Here is a 21408-nt window from a genome sequence, read left to right as displayed (position 1 = left end):
TTTTGTTTTATTGTACAATACTTTTCTTTCTCCGTCTATTGTAATGGAAAGTTTTGCTGGGCTGACATCTGTGGTCTCTTAGTCTGTAGAATATCTGTCCAGGTCCTCCCGACTTCGAGAGTCTCATTGAGAATTCAGGTGCTATTCTGCTGGGCCTGGCTTTCTATGTTACTTGGTCTTCTTCCCTGCAGAATTTAATATCCTTTCTTTGTTCTGTACATTTTTGGTTCTTATGTGTTTCTTTTCTGGTCCAGTGTATTTAGTGTTCAGTATGTTTCTTGTATCTTGATTGACATCTTCTTTATGTTGGGGGAGTTTTCTTCTATTACTTACTTTCTGTGCCTTTGACCTAGGTTTTTCTTCTTTCTCTGTTCCTAGCATTTGTAGATTTGGTCTTTTCATGATGTCCCAGATTGCCTGGGTATTTTGTGCCTGGACTTTTTTAAAACGTAACATTTTCTTTGACTGAGGTATCCATTTCTTCTGTCTTGTCTTCAATGCCATCTGTTATACTCTATTGGTGAGTCTGGTCTCTAAGGTTCTTGTTCAAGTTCTTAAATTTGTTATTTCTAGTTTTGGGGTTGTTATCTCAGTTTTGGGTTTTCTTTAGTGATTCTGTTTCTACTTTCATGTCTTGAATTGTTTTCTTCATTTTATTCCACTGTTTGTTGATGTTTTCATTAATGGATTTGTACATTTCCTTTTCTCCTTTATTTATTTAATCACTTTATAGCCTAATCGCAACCCCCCCTCCTTTCCACCCAGTCCCACTCTTATACCTCCTCCTCTCATTCCTCCTCCTTCTTCTCAGAGAGAGGCCAACCTACCCTAGCATATCAAGTTGCAGTAGAACTAAGTGCATCCTCTTCTACTGAGGCCAGACAAAGCAGCCCAGGTAGGGGAAAGGGATCCAAGAGCAGGCAACCCCTGCTGCCATTATTAGTGAACTTAAATGATAACCAAGCTGCACATCTTCTACATATGTGTAGGGGGTCTAGACCCAGTCAATGCATGTTCTTTGGTTGGTGGTTCGGTCTCTGTGAGCCTCCATGGGCCCAGGTTAGTTTATTCTGTAGATCTTCTTGTGGTATCTTTGACCCCTCTGGCTCTTTCAATCCTTCTTCCCACTCTTCCAAGCTCAGCCAGTTGTTTGGCAGTGGGTCTCTGCATCTGTTTCCATCAGCTGCTAGATGAAGCCTCTTAGAGGACAGTTATGCTAGCTAGCTTCCTGTCTGCAAGCATAGCAGAGTATCATTAATAGTGTCAGGGGTTGGCTCTCTTATTGGATGGTTCTCAGGTTGGGCCAGTCATTGGTTTATCATTCCCTCAGTCTCTGCTCCATCTTTATCCCTATACTTCTTGTAGGCAAGACAAATTTTGGATTGAAGGTTTTATGGATATGTTGGCATCATTTTGTCTTTAATGTCCTTGAACATATTTATAATAGCTTTTTTTTAAGTCCTTGTCTTGTACTTTTGCTGAATTGCATTTCTCAGGGCCTACTGTAGTAAGGGTACTGGGTTCTGGTGGAGGCATACTGTTTTATTTATTATTGATTGTGTTTTGTACTGGTGTTCAGGCATCTGGGTTGGGGTGGTTATGAGTCTAGAGGTTGATATCTGGTCTTGGTTTGTTTTGTTTGTTTCTTTGTTTGTTTTTAGTGGATGTTTTAGTTAGGGTTTTATTGCCATGAAGAGACATCATGACCAAGGCAACTTTTATAAAGGAGAACACTTAATTGGGAGCTTACGGTTTCAGACGTGTAGTCCATTATCATCATGGCAGGAAGCATGGCAGCATCCAGGCAGACATGGTGCTGGAGAAGGAGCTGAGAGTTCTTCATTTTGATTTGAGGGCAGCAGGAGCCTGCAAGACTGAGTGTAACTTGAGCATATATAACCTCAAAGCCCACCTCCACAATGATACATTTTCTCCAACAGAACCATACCTACCCCAACAAGGCCACACCTACTCCAACAAGGCCACACCTCCTAATAGTACCAGTCCCTACAGGCTAAGCATTCACACACATGAGTCTACGAGACCATTTCTATTCAAACCATCACAGTAGGTGATCCATTCCTTGGGTTCTCTTGCCCGTTCTGAATCTCAGGAACTTGTGGTATCTGTGGGTTGCCTGGTAAGAGTGCTCTGAAACTCTGCCAAGAATGACCACTAGTGGTCCCAGATAAAATGTATTTCTAGGTATTGGAAATTGACACAAAGGAATGGGGGGGGGTGGACTATATGGAGACAGGGGGACTAACGGGGTCCACAGGAAAGAGGAAAAGTGGGTTTGGCACAGTCCCCAGGATATAGAGTCAGAGAGGGTAGACAGGCCCCGGGTAGTGGTCTGCTATAAGGCTGGGATGAGACTGGGGAACTGGATATAGAGGACAGAAAGGAGAGTGAAGATGCCGGCCTGCCCTCCAGGTACAATAACCAGCAGGGTTCCAGGCACAGGACACCTCCAGATGTTAGCAGCTGAATAAAGGAGTGGGATGAGGAAGGAAGCTTGAAAGAGAAGATCTGTGGAGTCCCCTGGAAACGTGGGCAGAGAGTAAAGAGTAAAGGGTGGCCCCGCAGGTGGGATGCTACAGGGTTGGGGATAAACCTGGGAAGTTGTAGCTGGAGGATGGGGGAGACCACAGATCACCTGCAAGATTCTCAGACCAGTGTGGCGTAGTTCCTGGTTGAGAGTGCCTCCAGGTGCTGCTGGCTAAGACAAGTGGATGGTATAAGGAAAAAGGGGTGAAAGAGAAGATCTGCAGGGTCCCCTGGGAGTGAGGACAGAGAGGAAGGAAAGGCCCCAACAGATAGGCTGCTCCCATTTTTTTTAATTAAAGATTCCACCAGAAAAATCTTTAAACTTTTAGCAAAATAGCAGGATACAAAATTAAAACACAAAACTCAGTAGCTTTTATATGTATCAATTTACATTTTTGAGAAAGAAGTCAGATAAAAAATTCCATTTACAGCTGAGCAGTGGTCACACACCCCTTTAATCCCAGAGCTCAGGAGGCAGAGGCAAGTGGATTTCTGTGAGTTCAAAACAAGTCTGTCTACAAAGCAAGTCCAGGACAACCAGAGTTATCACACAAAGAAACCCTGTTTTGAAAAACTGAAAAAAAAAAAATAATAAGAAAAAGAAAAGAAAAGCAAGCAAACAAAAAAAAATCTATTTACAAATGAAAACAACTAGAAATAAGCATAGCCACGGAAGTGAAAGCCGTCTACAATTAAAACTGTAAAACACAGAAAAACAAATTGAAGAAGACACTAGATGTAGAATGATACCCCCTGCTCATGAAATGGCAGGATTAATATAGTAAAGATGATTGTGTTGCCAAAAACAGTTTACAGATTCAGTGTAAGCTCCATCAAATGGCAATGACATTCTTCACAACACTAGAGAGAAGAGAATCACAAACTCTTGTTTCTGAAGGCATTCTTCTCCATGTATTTTCATTTTGCTTTGAGGTTTTTGGAAGGAGGTGATATTTGTTTTTCTTTTGCAATACAGAGGATCAAGCCTAAGGCCTTCAGCACACTAAACAAACTGCCTACCTGTGAGCTATACCCCCAATCGCTTCTGAAGAGTCCCCTCTTCATTCTTTACCCTTGTACCCTGTTAACTGCTTTTCCAGCGCTGTTCTCAATTATTGTATAGCTGCTAGTGTGTTTTGTTCTTTACATTCTACTAGAGCCTGTGGTCGTGGGCAGGGGCCAAGCACTTGATGTGTGCTAATCATGTTGTGCAGGTGTAGAAGCAGCTCACTGGTGTTTACTGGGTGAATGAATGGACAGATGGGCAAGACAATTAAAGATCTTGATAAGAAGTCAAAATGTCAATAACATATAAATTCAGTAGCGGCCTGGATAGATGGCTCAGCGGTTAAGATCACTGTCTGCTTTTCCAAGAGGTCTTGAGTTCAATCCTAGTGGGGAATCACTATGCTGGGATCTGATGCCCTCTTCTGGCATGCATGTGTACATGCAGATAGAGCACTCATGTACATAATAAATAAATAAATAGATAGATAGATGGATGGATGGATAGATAGATAGATAGATAGATAGATAAATCTTTGGGCTGGAGAGATGGTTTAGTGGTTAAGAGCACTGACTGCTCTTCCAGAGGACCCTGGTTCAATTCCCATCACCCACATGGCAGCTCACAACTGTCTGTAACTCATGTTCCAGGTGATTCTACACCCTCGTACAGACATACATGCAGGCAGAACACAAATGCACACAAAAGAAAAATAATTATAAATTCAGTAGCGTAAAACATATAAAGCTAGAAGAATCTAATGAGCCAAGGAAGGGCCACATCTGGCTGAGCTGTCAACGCAGTGAGAGACTAATACAATGCACACCAAGAGCTGAAGGGTCAGATAAGGCTACTGCCAAACTCGATACTGAACTGTTAGACTTTTTAAGAGGGTGGTTGTATGTTTGGAAGCTCTCTGTTGAAAGTGGGGGTCAGTGCTGGAAGGATGGCGAAGTGGATGGGAGCACCAGGCTTCAGTTCCCTGCACCCACATGGAGGCTCACAATTGAATGAAACTCTAGTTCCAGGGGCTCCAATTCCCTCTTCTGGCCTCCTTGAATCCGTGCATAAATATGCATGCAGGCAAAAACATCCATAAACATAAGACGAAAATATTCTATAAACAACAAGAAGAAAAAAAGTGAAGGTCCCTGGAATTGAAGTCTGGGAGGGGCTCTGAGCTTGTCTGAGCAGGTTGCTCATGAATATTCAAGCAACCAGAAAGACGGAAGCTGGTGTGAAAGGGAAGAAGGCCAACATTTTCTCTCAACTCGCAGTAAGATTAACATTCCTCGGGTGCACTTCGTGCCTGGAACTGCGGAACCCCAAGACACCTGGTCTATTACTATTACCCGTATTTACAGACAAAGACATTGAGGCTACAGTGGTCGCACATCTAAGATCTCACAATTAGCAAATAGGACTGCAGCGGGAGTCCAGGCTATTTGAAGGGAGAGTACATGCCTCTTGGAAGGTTTGACCCGTAGAGAGGATAATGATGCAATTAAACATGGATTAGATCGGAACCAGACACCAAGAGCATTGGAGCTCATGCTGAGCTTTGTACCAATCCTGGCCGCAGGACATCAGGAGGATGTGAGACTCTGATAAAGGTTCTAGACAGATCAGTCAGGGTACAGAGACAGCTAAGCTCTAATGGGCTAAGAAGCAGGTGGGCTCTTCAGAAACTCTAATGGCTTGACCAACTGTGACGGTGGGCAAGCCTATTTTTGAAAAAAAAATAGTGTGGGGGGGGAGTGGGGAAGCGTGACAATGCAGGAAGCCAGCAAGAGTCAGGGCTCCCTTTTAGGGGATCAAGCTGAAGCCAGAGCCCTCCACCCCCAGGGGGAAGTAAGGCCAACCTGTACCCACACGGGAAGGACACTACAGGGGCAGGCTAGCAAAAAACTTCCGTGACGGATCTTCATGGATTCTGGAAGACCCTTTCAAAACTGCTGCTCTCCTCCTGCCCCTCATCCCTGCTCCTTTTGGGGAATCAGCTAGGTCTGGTTGGAAAGAGAGTTAAGGTTTTGGACGTATGTGAGCCGGGATTTCCGGCAGGGGGCAGCGCAGGCTTGTATTTGTCCTTGGCTGGCCAGCTGAGGACAGTGCCTGGCGCTTCGTGTTTTATTTCTGAGACTGCTACAGACTGCTCGGTAACTACAGTAGCAAGGGAGCGAGCCGGCAGGGAGAAGCAGGGGAGGAATGGAGAGGGTCCGAGGGACCTTTGGAATTGAAAGCACAGGGAAGCCGCCCTCGCAGACGGACCACACTTTGAACCAGTTTTGTAGGCCGCTGCTGCGTGCTCCTCTTTCCTCGCCCATACAGACTCCACTGTCTCCAAACAGGCGAAGAAATGTCAGGAGAGACCCCCACTAGGTAGAGCACGGTGCCTCCTAAGGGAGACTCCTCCTTTTGAAACCCACCTTGGGCGGAGGCGAACTCAGAATTCAGAATGACAGCTGTGTCTTCAAACCTACTAGTCTGCTAGAAAAAAGGGGGTGGGGAAGCTTTCAGTGTATTTCCTTACTATTTTTCTTATTTATTATTACTGTTCATACCCATGATGGCACTGTCTTTGGTGAGAGGACAACTTGGTGGGATCTGTTTTCTCCTTCCACCTTTATATGGTTTCTAGGAACAGAACTGGGGGCACCAGACGGGCACAGCAAGAACCTTTCTTTACCCGTTGAGCTGGTTCACTGGCCAATTCTTTTCTTAACTGTGGTAAAACACACATGTGACTGTACTGGAGAGATGGCTCAGAGGTTAAGAGCAATGGCTGCTCCTCCAGAGCTCCTGAGTTCAACCAGCAACCACATGGTGGCACATAAGCATCTATGTTGAGATCTGGTGCCCCCTTCTGGTGTGCAGAGGTACACGCAGACATGTGGCCATAGAAGCACATAGTTCTGTGTGTTGGTGCTTTGTTTTAGATTATTGTGGTGAGACGAAGTGCAAGCTGGGAAGATGGCTCTGTGTGGGTGAAGCGCCTTCCATGCAAGCATGAGCACCTGCGTCAGATCACCAACAACACACACACACACACACACACACACACACATACACACGCCTGTGGTAACAGGCAGGGTAGAGACAGACAGATCCCAAGATCAAAGTCACCCAGCCTATCAATCAGGGAATAATGGGTTCAGTGAGACCTTGTCTCAAACAATAAGGTGGTGCATAATTGAGAGAGACACCCAGAGTCAATTTCTGGCCACACACACACACACAAATCACACACACAAAGATGAGAAACAGAAGTGCAGTGAGCCTCAAGGTATAGACATGAAGAGTGACATTGCTGAAAAAGAAAGAAAGAAAGAAAGAAAGAAAGAAAGAAAGAAAGAAAGAAAGAAAGAAAGAAAGAAAGGAAGAAAGAAAGAAAGAAGAGGAGGAGGAGGAAGAAGTGGAAGAAGAGGAAGAAATTCCAAGATAGGTACAAGATTCTGCAGTTCACAGTGCATCTCTGAACTTTCCAGATGCCTCAACCCAGCATCTCAGTCCTACCTTCCCTCTGTCTCCCAGGCATGGGCCACACAGAGACTCCTGCTCAACTAGGAGTCTTCAAAACTGACCCTGTGGGAAACGACCTGTACAAGCTGGACACAGTGGTGCATGCTTTAAACCCCAGCACTCAGGAGGCAGAAGCTGGTGGATCTCTGTGAGGTTTTAGGCCAATCTGGCCTGTGGGTCAAGCTATAGGCCAACAGAGGCTACATAGTGAGAGCCTGTTTCAAAAACACAAAAGAAAAGAAGGAGGAAAAAGAAAGAAGTAGCCAGTGCAGAAGGTAAATGGGAAGTTATAGTTATTTGTGACCAGATAGTATTTGTTTGTTTGTTTCTAGGTAAGGTGGTTGGTTCCACTGTGGAGTTGAGGCTAGCCTGGAGCTCAGTAGTGGTATCCACCACTAGAGTGGTGGGAAAGGGCTCCACATGCAGGAAATGAATTCACTCTAAACCACAACAGGGAAAATGATTTGAATACAGCAAGAGGCCACAGAGCTGGGAAGTAACTAGAATGCTACCTGTAGTGAGTTGGGGAGGGCAGAGTGCAGGGCTTCCAAGAAGGTCATTTACACTGGGTGAAGGTCGGTCTTGATTGGCCAGTGTACCTTCCGGAAATTCAGGGCAAGCTGCCGCTGAAGGAAATTCCTGAGAAGACTGCAGAGCCTGATTGATTAGCGTTTCAGCGGTGTGGATTGGAATGTTGCAGGTCCACAGGCTAATTGCCTTATCTTGGGCTACTTCTAGCCCTCTGGAGCAGCCACTTCCGTGTCTGAACTAATATCTAATGAGTAATAGAAACTTTTTGTAGCTGGACATGGTGGTGCATGCCTTTAATCCCAGCAGCACTTGGGAGACAGAGGCAGGCAGACCTCTGTGAGATTTAGGCCAGCCTGGTCTACAAAATGAGTTCCAGGACAGCCAGGGCTGTTACACAGAAAACTTGTCTCCAAATAACCAAACAGAAGAAAGAAAGAGAGAGAGAGAACAAAAAGAAAGAAAGAAGGAAAGAAAAGAAAGAAAGAAAGAAAGAAAGAAAGAAAGAAAGAAAGAAAGAAAGAAAGAAGAAAAGAAAAAAGAAACCCCTTTGGAATCTATTAACAGACCACTAGCTTCCACCAATTCAAAAGCTAAGAATGGCATGCTATTAGCTAGCATCTGGGCCTATTGGAAAAGATTCCCCCATCCTGCCGTACTGTTCTCTTGGATGTATTCACCAATTTGTTTTAAACTGGCCTTGATCGAAGGGCAGTGGTGGCACACGACTTTAAATCCCAGCACTTGGGAGGCAGAGGCAGATGGATCTCTGAGTTCAAGGCTAGCCTGGTCTACAGAGCCAGTTCCAGGGCTATATAGTGAGACTCTCTTGAAAAACCAATAAAATGAAAAAAACAAAAAAATACCTTGCCTTGATTTATGACTTTCTTTGTTTTGTAAAACTATAAAGCTTCATGAAACTGCTTCCATGTTGGAACAAGGAATTTTGGGTAACCTAAATCTGGGCCATTGATCACTCAGAATGGCTCCAGAATAAACTAGCTGTTACTTCCTTTAAGATGAGAGTTGTGGTTTCTGTGCAGACACTGTTGTGCATATAATTTCCAGTTGTTCAGTGTCTGGTATAGAAATCTGAGCTGTGGCGATCTGGGTCAGAGGCCCTCAGGACACACAGCTACTTGGTGTCAAGTTTCAGTATCCCGCAGCTGGCAGCCTGTGAAGACACCCTAAGGGAGGGCTGGCCCTCATTTTCTGGTCTCTAATTAAAGACCTTCTCTCCACACATCCCGATCTGGCCTCAGTCAGCACTTTCTTCTCACAGCCTCTACATTCAATCACACTTAACTCCTGAGTTATACTTTTGCATTGGTGTGTGCATGCCTGCATCCGTGTGTGTACACATTCTCGCATGCATGGAGCCAGAGAACAACTTTATAGAGGTGCTTCTTTTTTTCTTCTTCTTTTTGTGAATCCTGAGGACAGAAATCCCCTTTCCTCAGCTGCTGCCACTGTGCTTGATCCGGCCTGAGGGAGCTCAGGCCACTTTGGGCTGCTCCCTCCGTCTGGTGACCAGCATTGCTGGCAGTTGTGTCATGGCCTCAGGGAGCTCAGCTCGCCTACAGCTACATCCTGTAGGACTACGTGGACATGGAGAGGGTAAGATCAGTGCTCTCTCGTAATTCAGCTGCTGTCAAAGTTAAATGGAACCTTCCCGGCTTGACTGGTTCTCAAAGGCCCTAGCAGACATGAACACTGGGAATGCCATCTGCAATGTAGGGGCTGGTGGGCCTGCCCCAGAAGCTGAGGCCACACCAACAAGCTGTCCTGTCCCCTCCACCACTGCTGCCCTTGCTGAGAAAAAAACAAACAGGAAGCAAAGAAGGAAGAATCCAAGAAGTCTGATGATGACTTGGTCTTTGGTCCTTTGGACCAGACCTCTTTTATCAGCAAGTTCAATAAAGAGCTGAACTTGGGGTGGGGAAGGGATGGAAGTCAAGCCACCAGACTTTCATGGCAAATCCTTTTAACCAAGCCGGCTCCCTGGCCCCTGGCCAGAGTTTTTAAGCCATAAGAAAGCATTAGGTATGTGGCCGTGATAAGCCAGAAAATTGAACCGAGACAGAACCTGAGCCATGCTGATAAACAGTGGCTCTGAGCAGAAGGTGCTTCCTATAGGTCTGGCCTGGGGCCAAATGTTTGCGTCACTCAGGCCTATGCTCTGCAGATGCTTATGCTAACCCTGTGTCACAGAGCAGGAGACTGTCACTCATGTTACAAGGGAAATGCATAGTGGAGCCTGGATTTTGATGCAGACAGCCAGCTTTGGGTACCTCACTGATGACTACGTTCTTGCTGATCCCGGACCATATATAGCCCAGGACAGACGTGAGCTAGGGGCTCTCATGAGGCTCAGAAGCTGCTAGAAAGACGAATTACATTACAGTCATGAGTCTTGGTGAGCCAGAAATGCTCTAAATCTGACCGCTTAGACTGGTAAATTTTCAGCAACTGCTCTGCAGTGTCACCGGGACAACCAGAGGCAGAAGCATATGCACAGCTGTGGATGAAGGGGTCTTCTGTGACGTAATGTCCAGATTCTTTGTGTCTTGAACAAATAATGGAACAGCCCTCACAGTGAAACATAGATTTATGAGACGTGATAGTAAAAGCACACAGTGCACACTCCACAGAATGAGACTGGGTCAGAGCAAGCGTGCGGCTCAAACACCCCAAATTCTCTTCCAGGATTCTATTTTCTAAGACTGGTTGGAGGAAAGAGCCAGCCCCCAATAGTGGGAATTGCCTTGACTGATAGATGAGCTGTTACACAACGTTGGACAATCTGCTTATACAGCCCATAATTTTAAGCATGTATGTGCCCCATTATGACTATGCATGAGATGGTCAACAGTGGGGTTTTCCTGACAGTGCCTGTGCTCAGTCCTGTTTTAAATGGACCTTGTTTATCTATCCTTCTCCCAGAGGGCATGACCTCAGATTACTCACAGGAGGGAGATGCTGGGTGTTGCCCTACGGGGACAAGGCAGACACATTTTTCTCGGGGAGGTAACCAGATCCCCTGACTTGTCCCTCCTTTCACCTATCTTATAGCTATCCTACCCCTACTCCTTCACTGTCTTACTTTTCTTCCTTCACATCCTCTCTATTTCAACCGTAGTCGGAGGAAATTGTTTTAAGTCAACAAAGCACCTGAGAAAATCAAGAATTTCTCAGTACATCAATACATCTCCAGCTGTTTGGCCACCTGAGGGGACCTTCTACCTGTTCCTCCTTCTCCATCCTAACTTGCCTCGTCAGCTAAAGACTTTGGTGTGGACTGAGACTCTGTGGAGGCAATCCTTGGAAACACTGATATCTCTTGATGCCAAAGGACAGAGAGAAAAATGTAGAACCAGAAATAAGGCATGATGTTCTATTCATATATTCTGCTTTGCTTTCTGTAGGTGTGGATTTAGGTTTTTGTTGTTTATTTTGGTTGGTTGATTGGCTGGTTAGTTGGCTGGCTGCCTGACTGGCTGACTGGCTGACTGGCTGACTGGCTGACTGGTTGATTGGTTGGTTGGTTGATTGCCTGGCTGGCTGGCTGGCTGGCTTACTGGTTGGTTGATTGGTTGGCTGGTTGGTCAGTTGGTTGGCTGGCTGGTTGGTTGGTTGGCTGGTTGGTCAGTTGGTTGGTTGGTTTGTTGGCTGGCTGGCTGGCTTGTTGGCTCATTGGCTGGCTGGCTGGCTAGCTGGATGACTGGTTGGTTGGTTGATTGGTTTGTTGACTGATTGGTTTCTGGAAGTAACTAGAGACTGGACCCAGGCCTCATAGAAGAAGGTAAGTGTACAATCTCTGAACTTCATCACCAGGCCTTTTGAACATGTATATATTTAATCTATATTTATATATTTATAAATATATACTTACTGTTTTTAAGTGTGTGTGTGTGTGTGTGTGTGTGTGTGTGTGTGTGTGCGTGTGTGCGTGTGTGCGCACACACACATGCACATGAGTGCAGGGTCTGCAGGAGCTAGATGTGTTGGAGTTAAAAACAGTTGTGAACTGCCCAGCATGGGTACTGAACCAAACTCTGGTCTCTGGAAAAGCAGTTCATGTTCTTCACCATCTCTCCAGGCCCTCCAGAGATTTGGGAGATGGGGGGAGACAAGAGTATACATTGCCCAAACTTGCCCTGAACTTGCTTTGTAAGCCATGCAAGGCTAGAACATAGAATTTTCTTGTCTTATCCCAGTCCCTGCAGTACAGGCCCAATCTTGTAAAAATAAGTACCATATAAAATAGGTGAGTTTTTGTTTTATTGTTTTATTTTTAATAAGTAAAACACCTATATTTCAAGTTAGTAAAGACAAAAAAAAAAAAAGGTGGAAAAGTAAGAGGGTTATAAATGGTGATCTGTCCGAGTCACCAGGTAGCTGTGCACAGCACAGCTTTAATTAATCACCCTCTGTTCAGCCTCTGCTTCTGACCTTTCTCAGCAACCTGTGCCCACTGTATTGTAAATGAGGAATCTCTGTGAGCAGGGAAGCAGCCACCATCTAATTAGTGACAGGGACATCTGTTTATCAACGGTGGGCTGTCCTAAAGAGACTCTCGGGCCCAGGGATTGATGGATGTGTAGCTGAGGCTTTTGTGCTATGCATTTTCTTCCTTCGTTTGTTCACTATTTAGGGTTTTTGTAATAGAAATCTGTTCTGATTTGTCAGTGCAAGTGGGCAGTGTCAGAGTGGGCAGCAGTGTTTCCATAGGTGCCGGGTACTCGTGGCTCCGTGGGGACCACCTGTGTTCTCATCTGGACCTGGAGGGATCCGTCCAGCTTTCGGCATATGGTTGGTTGTTCCTGTGACAGAGTTCACATGTAAGAGATGGCTGTGAAAGTTTAAGTCCCTCATTAGTAAGTAAGCCGTGTGCTAGTCAGCCCTACCCTACCTACATTTCCCTGGCCAGGTATGACCTACCCTACCCTCCAGCTTCTGGCCAGGGAGTCTCCCCAGTGGGGAGCCTCATTCTAGGAATCCTCTGGTAAGAAGTCTTACCCATGAGGGACCATGGGACAGTTCTGGCATTGGGGAATGTTGTCTTGAGATTTTCTCCTTGCCTCTTATTGGATCAACTTAAATATTCATTTCCGTGTCTTTAGAGCAGTGGTTCTCAACCTGTGGGTTTTGACCACTTTGGGGATTACATATCAGATATCCTGCATATCAGATAGTCACATTTTGAATAGCAAAATTACAGTTAGAAAGTAGCAACAAAATAATCGTATTGTTTGGGAGTCACCGCAGCATGAGGAACTGTATTAAAGGGTTGCAGCATTAGGAAGGTTGAGAACCACACTCTTGGCCTTCAGGAATCAGATTATCTTTTGTTGTTGGCGGCTCTGGCCAGGAGAGAGAGATAATTGTGACACACTGGTAAGACCAGGACGCAGAAACTGGCTGTGCGTTTTCAGGAGCAGGAGCCCCTCTGTGACAAGTTCTAATGTTTGTCTTGTCCAGAAGCTGGAAATATCCTTGGATCTGTCCCAGCCAAAGGCCAGAATTGCGAGAAGGGAGTTCTGGTTTCTGGCTTGGTTTCTCCTAATATCTCTTCCAGTAAGTGAGTACCTCTTCCTGGAGGGTGTGGCCACCATTCCAGTCCAGAGACACCAGTCCCTCTGCCTAACAGCTTTGGAATTGGAGCTCTGGATTTTTGTGGTGAAAACAGATTCTCCTTTTCCCCAGTTTCAGCCCATCTCCTAAATGATTTTAGGGTCTCGGCCCTTAGGGGAGATTGGGTAACTAGACAGTGAATCGCCTTGGAGGGCATTAATAGAACCCCTCCCTCACCTTTGAACCCCATTTCCCATTTTTCTGGTAACACTAGAATGGAAAACATCACAACTGCCCCTCCTGAGGCCTTCTGGTCAAAAGAATGGAATACTTCTTAACACTGGGTGGAGATATAACAGGCTGACCTGCTCCAAAGATTAGAACACTGTATACCATTGTCTCCTCCCTTAAGAGTTAATCCAGGGGCTGGAGAGCTGGCTCAGGGCTTAAGAGCATTTGATAGTGTTGCAAAGGAGCTGGGTTCTAGTCCCAGCGCCCATGTGGAAGCTCACCACCTCCTCAAGCACCAGCACACATAGTGGACAGACACACGTGAAGGCAAAATGCTCATACACATGAAATAATAAAAATGAATCTAAGAAAAAGCTAATCCAGCTGTGCTGGCTAGCCACCTGGTCAGAAGACTACCCCCCACGAGAGCCGATTCAGATCCTTGACTTGCTAAGGCAATAGGAGTGATCACCCCTTTAATGAGAGAGTGAACTTACGGGTCCCAGAGGTGCTTCACTCCAGGTACTCCCTTTAGACCTCCCTGCTAAACTGTCATTTTAATTCAGAAAAAAACAAACAAACAAACAAAAACCTCTTTTTTTCTTTTCCATCTTTCTGTCTTTTCAGATATTGCCCAAAGCCTAAGCATGGTAACCCTTCTGCTCTGGACATTCTCACTTTCTCTGAAGCCCCGCTCCCTCTTTCTGCCATCCAGCTGCTTCACCAACCTCCACTGTCAATATGTCTAACTCAAAAGGCATGGCTTTTTGTCTTCCTTCTCTTCATCTCCCGTCTCTCATAGCAGCTGCCAAGATCCACAGCTTACCTGCCCTGTTGAATTTCTTTCAAAGTCTAATAACATTGTCCTTTAGCTTCCTTCTCAGTCTGTTTCTGAATTCTTTTTGTTAATAAAACTGGGAAGGAACCTCCACCCCCCTGGCAATGACACTGCCAGGCTGAGTATTGCTCGCCGTGCTATGTAGAAGACAGGGGAGCCACAAAGCATCTTGCAATGCACAGCATTGTGACAAGATACTTGTCCAGTCCTCCTGACTAAAGAATGTTAGAGCTTCTTGTTCAGGTGGGATCTAATTCTGCCCATTGTTTGAAACTTTCTTGGAAATGCTTTGTTCCCTCTGTAATGAGGTGAAGGGGGGGGGGGGGAGAAAGAGAAGTCTTAAGTCAAGGTTGCCCATTCCTTCATCTCCTAGTCCACAGGATGGGTATTCCAGTGTGCCAGCAGGGAGCAGCTAGCCAGGTCTAGTCTGTCCCAGGAAGAGGCAGGGCTAGCTGGTGGGATTTCTGCACCTCACCCATGGCTCATTCCTGCACTGTCTCCCAGTCTTCTCCATTGGTGCTATGTCCAATGATGAGTCACAGAAAGGAGGCAACTGGCCCAGCCCATTGAGATGCTAAGGGAAGCCCAGGAGCCAAGATTTATCTGCCTCATTCTGCACACACCTTCCAATCCCAAAACTCTTGCCATTTGCAAAAGTCAGCTGGCAATTAGAACTCTAATCCCAAGAAGGAGGAAGCAGGGCACAATTATTAACAGAAATGGATCACTGTCCAATGTTTGGGACCCACTCAGTGATCTTCTGGGTTCCACGGGGCCTGAGAAGCTCCACTGCTCTGGCTCTACCCTCCACAGCAACAGAGCTTATCTTTGCTACTCAGGCTGACTCCATGCCACAGCTGCTGCTGTCCTTGGTGGTCTTCCCCATAGTCCTGGCATTTCCTGAAAGCAATTTTGTTGCCACCAAGTGGGAGACCCTCACACATTACCAAGTGCTGATAGCATGAGGTGCAGACTTGATCTTCTATCTGTGCTGCCGGTAAACAGTTCCCAGAAGATTCACCTCCGTGACACTGGTCTCTTAGGTCTCTTATTAGTCAGCCGCAGCTGACTGATAGCTATCATCACTGTAAAGCAAAGGTTTCTCTTCAGTGGTTTTTGTCTCTTTTCTAATCCCAGATAATTCTGTGGCTCCACTTGACCAGACTACAGATCACGTGACAGAGTCTTTATGGGAGTCTCAGAACTTCTCTTTGAGCCTTGCAGCCTACTATCGGCCACAGCTGATATTAAGTGTCGGCCTTCCTCCCTCAAAGTTTTGCCTCTGATTCTATCTGATCCCCAGATGAGCCGGATGAAGGCCTTTTGGGAAATAACTCCTAGCATACCTGTGACCTGTCCCTTAGTCTAGTGTCAGCCAGATGAAAAAGGTTCGTGAGTGCTTCAGGCTTCAGGTACATGCTGGGCCTGTGCGCGGGCCATGGCTGCTTGCCAACTGCTCTGCCTGTTTTTCAATAGCACCTTCCTTAGTCTACCTCACTAACTACCATGAAACCAAGGGTTACTGCTCCAACAAAAACAGCACCTGTAGCATAAAAAGTAGCCACGGGGAGGAAGGCTCCTCAATGGGGAGAGACCTAAAGCCATTCTTGGTGGTACGGGAGCCACCCAACTGAGAGCAAAAATGGTCACAGTCCCAAAGATCATCAGGGTAGAAGAGTCCATCTGCAAGCACACTCTCAATTACTAGGGTAACAATATTCTTTGACCTCCAGAGTTTCCCCAAAGGAGACCAGGCCAGGGGCAGGCCAAGGAGATGGTATCTGAGGCAGAAGGGCAGCAGCAGCAGCAGCAGGAAAACAAGACATTAAAAACCCTTGACCATGGGCAATCAGGACCTAGGAGACTTAACACAGCAGTCTGACTTCAGAGTCCCAGAGCTTAACTCCTCCTTTCTCTCATGACACTACAGCAGTGAGTACTTTCTGCTACATCTCTGGTACCTCTCTGTTGCCTCTCCAGGCGCCCCTAGAGAATGCTTCCTTTATTGACAACACTTGGCAGAAACTGTGCTTAGGAAACATAGGAACAGCCTATGGAGTGTCACCTAATGAGAAACTGTCCGTTTAACTCCCTGCACACGCCAGGATCTGCTCACAGCTGTGGAGACTGCTACCACCAAAGGTCATTTTTTAAGACCCACAGATGGAAGAGGTCCCTATGGGTTAGGACAGGAACCTTTGCTGACAACTGTCAACCTGTACGACAAAAAAAAAGGTGTTGAAAAAATCTTCCAGATAGTCTGTTTCCCTCACCACAGTGTACTCTGCGATTTCACAGACATGAGCGTTGGTACCTGTCTCTTCTCCTTCCTGACATGCCAGCCCCTGCCTCAGAGTTCACACACAGCTCCTGAGCTGGCACCATTTGTGGTGGGCATTACACTAGGACTCTTATGAACACGATTCCACTTACTATGAGTTAAGTGTTATATAATTATAAAACCCAAGACTCACATAACCTGAGGTCCTACAGTTAATTAGAACCAAAGTCCAGACCACATTCATCCTGGGACACAGGCTTGATGAAACATGAGAAAAACCTGGGGATGTGGCCTGCCTGCCATGGGCAAAGCTGGCCATCTGTCACCTGTGCCCTACCTGCTTCCTGTGCTTTCAATCCTTCCTGACTGAGAAGCCATCTTTCCTCTGCTCGTGGAACATGTGGGCTGAAGACTCACCACCAAGCGCTGTGCTCACCTTGCTGGTGGGTGGGGTCGGTAGAAACTCAGGTGGAATTCAGGATGAGCTGTAGACAATGTTCTCCTGGTAGGCTGGAAATTCATTCTCCCTCTTCTTTTCCTCCCTCCCTTTCCTCTTGACTTCCCTCCTATCTATGTAAGACTGTTGGTGGCCTGTCTGTAGACCACAGGGCTATGGCATCTGTCAGGGTGCCCTGACCAGCTGCCAGACACCAGTAGCTAGCTGCACCTTTTTGCCCAGAACTCTCTCCAGATGGTTCTGTACACTCGGCAGCTGGAAAGTGGTAGGGACCTCATACAGAGCTGCTCCCTCTCAGTGAGTAACCCGGGGCAGCCAGTGCATAATCCCTCCGTTTCTATTCTAGATGGGATGTTTCTGTGCTACATGTTTGATTTCGCAGTGCTAAGGATGGATGCTAGGCAAACACTCTACCGCTGGGCTTTATCTCCAGCCACTGTTTTTTTTTTTGTTTGTTTGTTTGTTTGTTTGTTTTTAAGATGGGTTTCAGAATGTGTGTAGCCTACGCTAGCCTCAGACTGATGATATTCCTACATCTACTTCCTGAGTGCTGGGATTGAGTTTTTTTGTTTATTTCCCTTCCTGGCTTTCCCATGGGATTAAACTCTGAGCTGCCACTTTGGGGATCATCTTTAGGACACATTACCTTTTGTTAAGGTTTCCTCCTTTGTCTTGGTCCTCCTGCTCCCTTATTCTGCTTCCAAACAGTGCCTCCTAGATCAAAGTCCTGCACCAAAGCCCCAGTGTCTGGTCTGTGTTTTTGAAGAAACACAAGCTTCCACAGTGGTTTGTCCTATGCTGGTCCTGGGACTGGTTCCTCCTAAACTTCATGCTTACAAAAGGTGCCAACCAGGAGGACAGGGAAGCACAGGCTAGTTTGGAACATACAAGAATTTTTCTAAACCCTTCTAGAAATCTGCTTACAGTCAACATTAACGCTCCAATTTTGGAAATGCGAACAGGCTCAGAGGACCCACAGGCCACTCTGACACCTGCAGGTTAGGGAAGCTTCAGCCCAGATCAGGATTAGAAGACTCCACATTAGTCTTGTGATCAAAGAACGTCCCCACTCAGTCATGAGCCTTGTCAGTATCTCATCTTCTGACCCAGCTGACAGTTTGCCAAACATCACTTCCATTGGATTCTTGTCAAATGTGGAACCTTCATCTAGCCATACGAAACATCAAACCAGCTCAGACTGGAGAACTGTCATATTTCAGCATGATGAAAGGCAAGGAAAGTATTCTCATAGAGATGAGGAATCTAAGTGGCCCTGACAGGCAGGAGGAAAGTAGGGTTTTTGAGAGTGATCTGCCTGGAGACACAAATGTGGCATTCATGGAAACAACAACAAAAAACCCACATAAAATCCACAGTTTGATATGTAGTGTAGTAGCCTTGTAAATTTCATTGTCTGGATCATTGTCTATAGTTACATAGGGCGTTAACACTAGGGGAAGCTTTGAGAAAGGTGTGTGGGAACTCTTGTGTTATTTGTCCTGAAATCCTGAAAATTATCTCAGAATAAAGAGTTTGAGCCAGGCACAGTGGTACATGTGTGTAATCCCAGCATTTGAGAGGCAGAGGGAGGAGGCTCAGGAATATGGGGCATCCTCAATTATGTATCAATTTTGAGCTAGCAGAGACACTATCTGACAGAGACAGAGACAGAGGAAAAGAAAGAGAGAATTATTTTTTAGCTAGGCATGGTGGGACATACCATAATCTTAGCACTCAGGAAGAAATGGGGCGGGAGGATCAAGGCCAGACTGGGCTATATAATGAGAGATGCCAAGGAAAGGGATCTCCTTTCCTTAGGGATGGAAGGAAGGAAGGAAGGAAGGAAGGAAGGAGGAATGAAGAGAGGAAGAGAGGGAGGAAGGAAGGAAGAAGGAAGGAAGGAAGGAAGGAAGGAAGGAAGGAAGGAAGGAAGGAAGGAAGGAAGGAAGGGCCATTTTGAGCTCCTAACCTACACCTCTTGCTGGGGCCCTCTCGCTGGCCACTGTTACCTGACTTCTGTGTTTTGAAGGAGAAAGCAGAAAGGACACTCCCCCCCCCCTGCCCCACAGACACATCCTGAAGTGTCTATCAGAAGAGCATTGCTCCTTTGCCTTAGGACAAATAATGAGTCTCCCTTTAAGGGGGACACACAGCAGACAGCAGTTTGCAACACTGTGCACCAGACTCCAGAGGTTTGAAAAGCTAGTCACATTTCACCCCACCCCTGCTGCCCACCACACTGAGAGCTGGCCCATGCTCCTTTTTCTGGCCAAATACTTCCAGGGGATGATGCCAAAATTTGCAAGTGACCATTTGGAAAGAACTCCTAGAATCCCTGCCTATATAACTGTCTTCAAAATAGAATTCTGGTGCTTTCTCATGAATATTCGTGTTCCCCAGCCACGTGAGTCCCAGCTAGTCCACTCAGAATGAGCCAGGCCACGTGTGCGGTCTTTCATGGTACTCATGAGCTATCCAGAAAGTGGTTACCATGGTGATAATGGGAGATGATGCAGGGTACCTTTGAGTGGGCTGCCTGAGATGCCTGTTGGGTGGCCAAGAGAAATGTGTTTGTTTGGAACTACCAGGAGGATGAAGCCACCCTGTGGCAGGGTACCACTGGCTGTCCATGGCCCTAGAGAGGCAAACAACAGAGCAGGAAGTAGCACTGCTTTTCATTACTGCAAGTGGGAGGATCCATTACTAAAGATGCTAAGCTTGGGTCAGAGCAACAGAAGCTGGTATCAAATAATGCAGGGTTCTCTGTTCCTCTGTTCATCTATGCCTAAAAACATGCACTGTTGGCTGTATGTGGTGGCACATACCTGCTATCCAAAAACTGAGGAATGTAAGGAAGGATTGTTGTTGTGAATTTGAAGCTAGCCTGGCCCATATAGTAAGTTCCAGGCCAGCCAGGGTTACATACATAGAGATGAATTAGCAAACAAAAGTGCTTGCTGCCCAAGCCTTAGGAACACAAGTTCAATCTCCAGAACCCATATAAAGGTGGAAGGAGAGAACGGACTCCACAAAGTTATCCTCTGACCCCCCCCCCATGCATATTGTGAAATGCATACCCACAAACATATACACCACAAATAATAAATTTTTAAAGATTTATTGATTGATTATGTATACAGTGTTATGGCTGCATGTGTGCCTGCACACCAGAAGGGGGCATCAGATCACATTATAAATGATTGCAAGCCACCATGTGGTCGCTAGGAATTGAACTCAGGACCTCTGGAAGAGCAGCCAGTGCTCTTAACCTCTGAGCCATCTCTCCAGCCCCACAAATTATAATTTTTAAAACTGCTGTTGTTTTTTTTTTTTTTTTTGGTTTTTTGTTTGTTTGTTTGTTTGTTTTTTTAAGAATGTAGAATGAATCTCTTGTCTGTATGGAAGCATCAATAAAAAGCTAATGGCCTACAGCTGAGGCAGGATATAGGAGGTGGGACATCCAGTAGGCAGAAAGGATTCTGGGATAAAGCCAAGGGTGTGAGATTCATCCTGCAAAATGTGAGGAGGACAGATGCATGGTAGGTACATGAGCAGAGGTAACCAGCCACGTGGCAGAATGTAAATTCGTATCAATGAGTTATTTTAAGTTATTAGCTAGTTAGAAAAGAGCCTAGCTATATGGCCTAGGTATTTGTAAATACATTTTGAGTCTGAGTCATTTTATTCCAGGAATTTGGGGCCAGGAGGAAAGAAGAAAAAAGAAAAAGTGGAGGGGCCACCTAACCTGAAGTATTAGACAGTGGCATCGGGTCCTGAACTCAAGGCTTTCCCAGCTTTCTTGACTCAGGAACACAGTACTCTGTGTACTGAGGCTTGAACCCAGTTCTGTCGGGAAGAAGTTCTGAACCCTTCCCCCAGTGCCTCCTGCAATCCTGTGAACCCCTTCTCAGAACAGTGTTTCCAGTCTGCATCTTTCTCCTGAGAGAACATCAAGAAGCAAAAGACAGATTTTCCGTCGGAGAAGCCAGCTTAAATAGGTGCCAAATGGCATTTGTTACAGTTTCTTCAATGGGGGACGGTGTTGCCGCATACAAGTCACCAGCAGGTGGAGGTGTTAGTCTCTGCAAACAGGAGAGGGTGTGAGACGGGTGTGTACATCCTGTGGTGAGCAGGGCATGGCTTGTAAAGGATATGATGATGGTGTATGTTTGATGTGTGCATCTATGGTATATGTGGCATGTGTGGCGTGTACCTGTATACTGTATGCTCACATTCTGTGTTGTGTGTGCCGTGTGTGCATGTAACATGTATATGGTATGTGATATGCATCCACCACACGTGTCACGTGGTGTTGGTATAGCACGCACACACATGCACTGGAACTGGCAGTGTCCCTGTCTCCTGCCCCAGCCTCTCAGGTAGGCAACCAGACTCTTCCTTATTTTGCATCTCTCACCCTCCTCTAG

The sequence above is a fragment of the Meriones unguiculatus genome, chromosome 2 (genome assembly GCF_030254825.1).
Source record: "Meriones unguiculatus strain TT.TT164.6M chromosome 2, Bangor_MerUng_6.1, whole genome shotgun sequence".
NCBI classification, from domain to species: Eukaryota; Metazoa; Chordata; class Mammalia; order Rodentia; family Muridae; genus Meriones; species Meriones unguiculatus.
The sequence above is the reverse complement of the archived record's forward strand: the minus strand, read 5'-3'. Positions refer to the sequence as shown.